Source organism: Bradysia coprophila (assembly GCF_014529535.1).
Source record: "Bradysia coprophila strain Holo2 chromosome X unlocalized genomic scaffold, BU_Bcop_v1 contig_173, whole genome shotgun sequence".
In the NCBI taxonomy this organism is placed as follows: domain Eukaryota; kingdom Metazoa; phylum Arthropoda; class Insecta; order Diptera; family Sciaridae; genus Bradysia; species Bradysia coprophila.
The window spans coordinates 17760-26008 of NW_023503302.1; the positions used below are offsets into that span (position 1 = coordinate 17760).

Consider the following 8249-nt stretch of genomic DNA (forward strand, 5'->3'; position numbering starts at 1 on the left):
CTTTTTTTGGGAAGTCGGGATGGAGCTGGTATTAGGTTTCTCCCAAAATGTGTCCGGGAAATTCATCAACTTTGAGGCCATTTTCACTGGCCATTTCCAATTTTCATAAAAGTGGTGTCATTCGAAAGCTACATTCAAGTTTTTCCTTATGCTATTACGTTAAACATAACACTTACCCACTGAAACACTTAAATTAGCATCCCAAATTATAGCAACGTATCTTGTATCACAAACAACATAAGACAAAGAAAATTTCTTAATACATTAATCGCACGGAAGCATTTTTTTCGACATATCGACCTGGACTATATCGCTGGAATGCGTGGTTCACATTTAATTGAATTGTCTAAATTATATTGTTATTCCTTCCTAGAGTAACTTTAGATTATGCTAAGCCCTTCTCCGATCGAAGAACAAATTCAATTTAAAATAACCATATTTGTGTTTGCGTTAAGAGATCCACGTAGAAATATTTTGATTTCTTGAATATAACGCATACATTGCAGGTATTTAGAAAAGGGTAGCGTCAGCAGTAATTTTTAAGTTGTCGGAAAATTGGAAATTATAATATTATATTATGTTTTTCTAATGGAGCAAATACAAGTTTGCTCCCATAATTAAAAGTTAAATCAAGGCAGCTGTCTAGCAATATCACACCGATTGTTTTCAAAATTTTGAGGCCGAAAATCAACTCAGTGTGCTTGAGAGTCACCTTGGTTGAATCGTAATCTCCTTATAACTGTTACTCTTTTGTCATCACTCTTTTCGTTCCGTATTTCTGTAGCTATTATACTACTTTAACAAATCTTTAATTCTGATGCTTTTGTGATTTGAGACGCCGATTAAATTGTGCGCATTGTGTGTTTTACCTCAACCTACGAAAATCAGTCTGTGACGTCGTCAGCCTCTGAAATTTTTTATTTTTATGTATTAGCAGAGCAGAACTTCATGAGAGTTTTGATGAACTAGGGCTTAAGTCAAAAAGGCTACAAAATCGCTTGGTTTTTATAAATTTAATTTTTATCAAAAGCAGTAACCCCCGATGTCAACGTTAGATATGTTTCTGCCATTTGTCATACTTTGGAGCACGTACTCATGTTCATTTGAAGTATATTTCAGCGATTTGGCGTCTTTATTTTACTTATTTTCGGGAAAAAAACCTTTGAAAGACGATTAATAAGACTAAATCTAAGTGTAATATATGACCATCACTTAAATAAAACACAAAAATATTGAAAATTTATATTTATGCATTTTATTGCAATATTTTTAATAAGACTACGCTTACGGTCCTTGTGCTTAAATGTTTTCGGCTATAAGACTATGGCCATATGTCATACAAATGACCTGAAAAAATTCTAGACAGCATACTATGTAAAAATTTAAAAATTATATTCTGAAAATCATGGTTTGTACTCTTTCAAAAATATTATTGAATTCAGAATCTTCTTTTCAGCCATTTTTCACTCAAATGGTGGACAACAATATGCCAATTTTATGCCGGGCGAAGCCCGGCTGTCGACGCTAGTGGAGGTATAAAATTAAAAGTCGAAGATAAAATATTTGAAATTGCAGATAAATAATTAAAAACAGGAGATAATAAAATTAAATTTGGAGTCATACCGTCTCCTTTTTTGAATTTAATATCTTCATTTTAATTATTTTTTATATCCATTTTTGTAATATCGTTATCTCCAATTTTTAATTTAAAATTTTCATTTTAATATATATTTGTCTTCAAAATTAAATTTTTTATCTGTAAAATATATTCATTTATCTCCAAAACTAAATTTTTCATTTTCAGAATTTAGTTTTTTATCATCTTTTTTATTTTATTTATTTCCAAAATTAATTTTTTTAATTCCAAAATTTAGTGAAAATTATCTCATTTTTTGAATTTTATTACGTCATGTAATGTGCATACAAATTTTTGAAACTTGAGTCAGTTTTCATAGCAAGCGCTCTAATTGTGCAAAATTGTAGTGGCAGGCACAGTGCCGCATCCAGCATATTCAGCGCCCTGGACCATTTTGGTTTCTAGGGCCTCTTTTTATGAAACACCTTTTTAGTTTTCATGATGTAAAATAGATTGAGGAAATTGCTCTCGTCACTCCTTCGAGTCAGTCTTTCCAATGTCCATACAATCCGGAGGAAATAGCGATTTTATCTAAAAAATTCACCTCTCAATTAAAATCATTGAAAGGTGAGTTTGTTTATATGAAATTGCTATTTCCTACACTCCATAGAAATTTTGACATTAGACCATACCTGGGAAATTCCAGCGTAAGTCATGTTACCAAAACAGAATTTTGTCTCTTTTCAATGTACGAATATGCACCAAAGAAGATGCGAAAAAACACACCGTAAGTCATGTTACCAAATGTGAAAATGGATATTGTAGAGCGCTATCGCTACAATACAGTGGTGATGTTGTGAGAGTGAAAGAGAAAAATCACTGTCACAAAATACGTGGATTTACCCACCTATTGAGTATACTTTCATTGGGTTTTTACTGTACGATGAAAGAAACCTATAAACAGTTTTGTTTTTATATTTGGATTAGCTTAAAAACAGCTGAAGCAAATTCATCCTGAAATTGCATTGTCTCTAACTGTATTGATACAATATAAAATTTCTAAGAATCTATACCTTAAAGTATTGGTTTTAGTAATAGTTGTTCGACTTTATAAAAAGCCTAAACTTTTAAAGTTTGACCCTCACCGCAAAATCTTACTTTTTTTTCTTTTTTCGATTTTGTAAAAAAAAGTTGAAGATCGTTATCATTAGAGACGAATCTAGCACACATGAGTGGTAAATCGAAAAATCTTAAAAAATTAGCCTGCAGCGCTTCAAGTTGTTTACTTGAGTTAGAACAGTGGAACTATATATCTTAAGATGGATATTAAGGTGAATTGTGTTAACCCATTCACAAGGGTTTGTATCTGGATTTTGAACAACGACTCACATTTGTAACTATTTTATCTTCCTTGAGTTCGAAAACTAGAAAACAGACCGCAGCTGAAATGAAGTTGCAACCTTACAACTCTTCAATAACTAGTCTGCATCCCGTGGCACTTCGTGCCACGTCGCATCCTAGCAAGCTAGACCGGGCAGACACCTGTTATTGAGAAACACCTGTTCGAAAGCAACTCTACATTTGCTTAAAAGAGATATACGAAAATCGAGGGGGTGGTCAGTAACACACAATAGCTCAATAGCTTACACTTTGGTCCCTTCCACACAACCACTCTTTCAATACAGAATAATTCTTTGCCGAAGAAACTAACTCTGCATCTGCTCGAGGGAATGGTCACTAAAAGCTGACTTTGCTTTATGTAAAAAGGCCCTTTAAGGGTTTGTGACTAATAAACACTCCATCTGCCAGTCGCAGTAATTTCAGCACATTTCTGCCCCGGAAAAATTATTAGACGAAGCGAGAGAAAAAAAATTAACACCTAAGTTACCGACACAGTTCCGGCGCCCGGCTCGCATTGCGGCCCTCCGCTGCGCTCCGGGGCAATGGCCGGATCGCTCGGCGTGTTAAAACGCTTTTTATTTGCAATGAGTTACACAGACTAATTATTAGACGAAGCGAGAGAAAAAAATTAACACCTAAGTTACCGACACCGTTCCGGCGCCCGGCTCGCATTGCGGCCCTCCGCTTCGCTCCGGGGCAATGGGCCGGATCGCTCGGCGTGTTAAACACCTATTATCGAAAAACACCTCGTTCCCCGTAGACATTTTTCCGTTTCACGTACACATTTTTCCATTTCCCTTTGTTGAAAACCATCAATTTGGTGAAACCCGTACCCTTCTACACCCCACACCACAACCACTGTTTCAATACCGAACAACTTTGCCGAAGAGACCAACTTTCCATCTGCTTCACACAAAAAGTTAAAAAAATCGAGGGGGTGGTCACTATTACATAGAAGCGTACACTGTGGTGTGGTCACTTTCAGACAACAACTTTGCCGAAGAAACCAACTTTCCATCTGTCAAACCGCTCCACAATTGTAAACGCATTAAATATTTATCTGCAATTTCGAATTTTTTATCTTCGATTTTTACTTCCATTTCTAATTTTTTTATCTCCATTTTTTGAATTTTATATCTCCACTTTGAATTTATTTTATCTTCATTTTATTAATTTCGGTATCTCCCTTTTTAAATTAAATATTTCCATTTTAATATATATTTATCTCCTCTTTTATGTTTTTTAACTTCATTTTCAATTAATTTATCTCTTTTACTATTTTAATTATTTCCAAAATTTAAATATTTATCTCCAAAACGAAATTATTATCTCCAAGATTGTATTTTCTATCTCGAAATTTGATTTTTATATCTCCTATATTAATTGTTTTTAACTCCTTTTATGAATTTCATATCTCCAACTGTGAATTTTTTATCTCCAAAAATATTTCCCTTTTTGATTTTTTTATCTCCCGGTTTAATATAATCCATTACCTATATGAACGGGGTAATAGATGAAATCATTTATCCGATAAAATATTGGAAGAGACTATTGGCACCGGGTGCCAATAGTCTCTTTATAATACTGTGGCTAATGGCACCGGGTGCAAATAGTCTCATTATTATACTATGCTAACCGCACCCGGTGCCATTAGCCACAGTATTATAAAGAGTCTATTGGCACCCGGAAAAATTAAAATTGGAATAAAAAATCCGGATATTTTGAAAATTAAACTTGTTTTGTACACAATCCTAAAGAATTCATCTTTTTACTAAATGTAACGTAAAGGTATCGAACAATCCGCCTTATTTACGTTACATTTCTCAATAGGATAAATTCCCTAAGATCGAACAAACTACCTTTACGTTAAATTTCGTGAAAGTATTAATTCCTCAGGATCGAGCAATCCGCCTTTACGTTAAATTTCGTATAAGGACGAATTCCCTAAGATCGAGCAAACTCCCTTTACGTTATATTTCGTAAAAGGATGAATTGATTTTTTTTTCATTCACTTCTTTATTTTCAAATAAAATCTTAAGGATCGAACAATCCGCCTTTACCTTACATTTCGTAGAAGAATGAATTCTCTAGTATTCTACAAGACGCATTTGCGTTATATTTCGTAAAAGGATTAATTCCCTAGTATCGAACAACCCGTCTTTACGTTATATTTCGTAAAAGGACAAATTCCCTATGATCGAACGAACTACGTTACATTTCGTAAAAGGATGAATTCCTCAGGATCGAAGAATACAAAACAAGTCTAATTTTCAAAATATCCAGATTTTTTATTTTAATTTTAATTTTTCCGGGTGCCAATAGTCTCTTTATAATGCTGTGGCTAATGGCACCGGGTGCGATTAGCATTAGTATAATAAAGAAACTATTGGCACCTGGTGCCATTAGCCACTATATAATAAAAAGACTATTGGCACCCGGTGCCAATAGCATATTCGTAAAATATTCTATTCCTGTCAACATGTATTTTATATTTATAAGACCACATAAGAACTAATCATTTGCACAACAGGTACATCTGAGGCCAAGGTGTTAAGACTTCGCCTCACCCACGTTACACTTATTCCCAATTATTGGCATCTATTATTGTCGTTAACAGACGACATGAAGCAGTAACTTTTTATGAAATCTCAGTTTGTACCTGATTTTAATAATGTTTTAAAAATGTATTCTTCATCAATCGAATCCAGCTTTTAAATTGAGTAAACTATCATCTGAATCATAGCATTAGATTAGTAGTGGGTAAGTCACTCACTATCGGTTAAGATCAATAATATAGATTAAGAGCAACTCCATTAGCTGTTTTATGTTTCAAAATTATACCAAAGGAAGAACAAAAGAATTTTTGTAATTTTCCCCTTAAAAATAAACAACGGAAAACACATTTTGTATGAAATTTTCAACGTTGTTTATTTTGAAGGAAAAATTACAAAAATTCTGTTGTTGTTCCTTTGTTATAATTTTAAAACATAAAACAGCTAATGGAGTTTCTGTAAGTGCTGGTCGTGCTGGTTTTGAGATTTTATTTTAACGATGGTGGCGTCTGAAGCTCCAGCGGAAATCGAGGTATGCAAAATGACAATGTATATACGTAGGATATTTTACTCCCCATCAACGAAATCTGACGCTACTTTCAATAACTGAAGACGAGTTTCTGGAGGGTGCGGCTCGTAAAATAGTATTCGGAATCGCCTCGGATCAATTAAACACACGACAACTTTCTTTTTCACATTTTTATCCTAAGGTATTTAATGGATTTTACATGCTTTTGAGCTTACAGTCAATTTACTTTTCATCCCTAGGGTTGTAGTAAGCGACTTTCGACTCCAGGGAAAACAAAAAGAATGTAATAGTATTTTTTAAAGTATTTAAATTAGTCGAAAATCAGTTATTTCATGTTTTAAGCACTTCTCTGTATGTAAAATCCGTTCTAGAACTCAGGGTAAAGATGAAGGGACGGTTTCGTGGGATTGTTGAAAATTCTACTTTTCATCATTTTATCACCAGTTACGTAATTGACTATTCATTCACTTTTTTTGCAGAAACTGAAATGAAGTACAAGATTTTGCATCAGTTCATTGAACATGCTAACATCAAACGAAGTAACAGACTCAATAACACTAGTTAAAGTGACGACACAAAATCATATCATTAACAATATTTTAGTCTACAACGAATAATGAAGTCACTGGACTATTTCATTAGTGCTATTGTTATTCTAAGAATGTACAACAATCATTTTTATCAGATGAAAACAACACTATCACACCACATCTAAATGGGAAACATTGCTCCACGTTCCCATGATGAAATATATCATCTAAAATGCAACATTTTTAATTCATCAATCATATTGAACAAACAACCACACAAATATCCAGAGGGATTCTTCTGAAAAACAGGAGACCGAAGTCGGACGCATTTTCCATTTTTATATGTGCCCAGTAAGGTATTCGCCTCCAGAAGCCAAAGGTGATCAAAAACCGAAAACATTCACTTTTCTTACAGAAATTTCTCCAGTTACACCAGTTACACCAGGGTCGTATGGGGTGGCATTAGAAAGGTAATTGAACGTACTTTCGGGGCAAATAGGGTCTGGTTGGGTTTAAAATTCATCCACACTGAGAAATGTGCAGTTGAAGTTTTCAACCAAAAAAAGACTGATTACTTACAGAAATTTCTCGAGGTACACGAAACGTACATTGTCATTAGAAAGGTAATTGCATGTACTTTCAGGGCAAATCCCTATGGAGGCCCTTACTGGGCAAATATACAAAAAATCCAATGAAAAATGCGTCCGATTTCGGTCTGCTGTTTTTCAGAAGAATCCCTCCCAACCCATATGAATGAGCTTTTATATCGAACATAATGGCAAAAGAATTCTAATTAAAGAACATGGTTCTCTAGTTCGTGCTTTAACGCTTCGCACCAGAGAGAATAACAATTAAACTGGTAAAGGCATTTGGTACGAAATTATAATGCGAACTATTCAATACTACTTGGGGGGCGACAACGTTTTCATGTCTGTTATCAACAGCCGGGATATTTGATTTAATCAATTTATGTGTGTACCAAAATTGAGATAAATTTTCGGCCAACGAGAATACCCATCTGATAATTTTTGTTTGCGTCAGAGTGCGTAGCATTAACAGTCGTAAAAAAGTTGAAGGAAAAAAAAAAGAGAATACCGCAGCTAAATGTTACATCAAAACTCATTTATTGCTAAGACGCAGATAGATATTGAAAAAGGTTTCGACATTATATAGTGTACGCTTTTTACCGGAATGCCGTACTAAAACTTGGGGTATTAGGTATTGATTATCTCGAATATATCTATCTAATGATGTCTTAATCGTCGTAATAATAATTTATTTTCGGTTGAAATTGGTTGGAATGAGGGTGCAGTAAATGTTAATAGCTGTGAATCAGAGAGGTTATGGCCATGGGATTCTCGATATATATATAGATGGGATAAGGTGAAATTGAAAAACTTTTTGACATCTCAGTTCATTCCTTGTCATTACACTTTTGTTAATATTCCTATCGCCGCAATAAGTTATTGATAATGGTTATATAAAACGTTGTGGCACACTTATAAACTATCACATCATCATTCGACTACTTGAACATACACTACACATGGTATATTGTGGTTATGCGAGCAAAACGAAATTGATATGGTTCTTAGTAAGGTGCTTGATTTGATCAAGTAAAGTGTCTTCTTACACCTATACACACAGTAACCGATTTTCTA

At 34.0% G+C, this 8249-nt stretch overlaps 1 long non-coding RNA gene across 1 annotated transcript; it reads right to left on the reverse strand.

The window, feature by feature from the left end:
* Positions 1–379: 379 nt before the first annotated feature.
* LOC119068062 lies at positions 380–2722 on the reverse strand. The gene is made up of 3 exons (XR_005086087.1): positions 2264–2722; positions 1280–1283; positions 380–390 (listed from the first exon to the last, which is right to left on the reverse strand). It is a non-coding gene; the product is annotated as an uncharacterized LOC119068062 (long non-coding RNA).
* Between the last annotated feature and the right edge of the window lie 5527 nt (positions 2723–8249).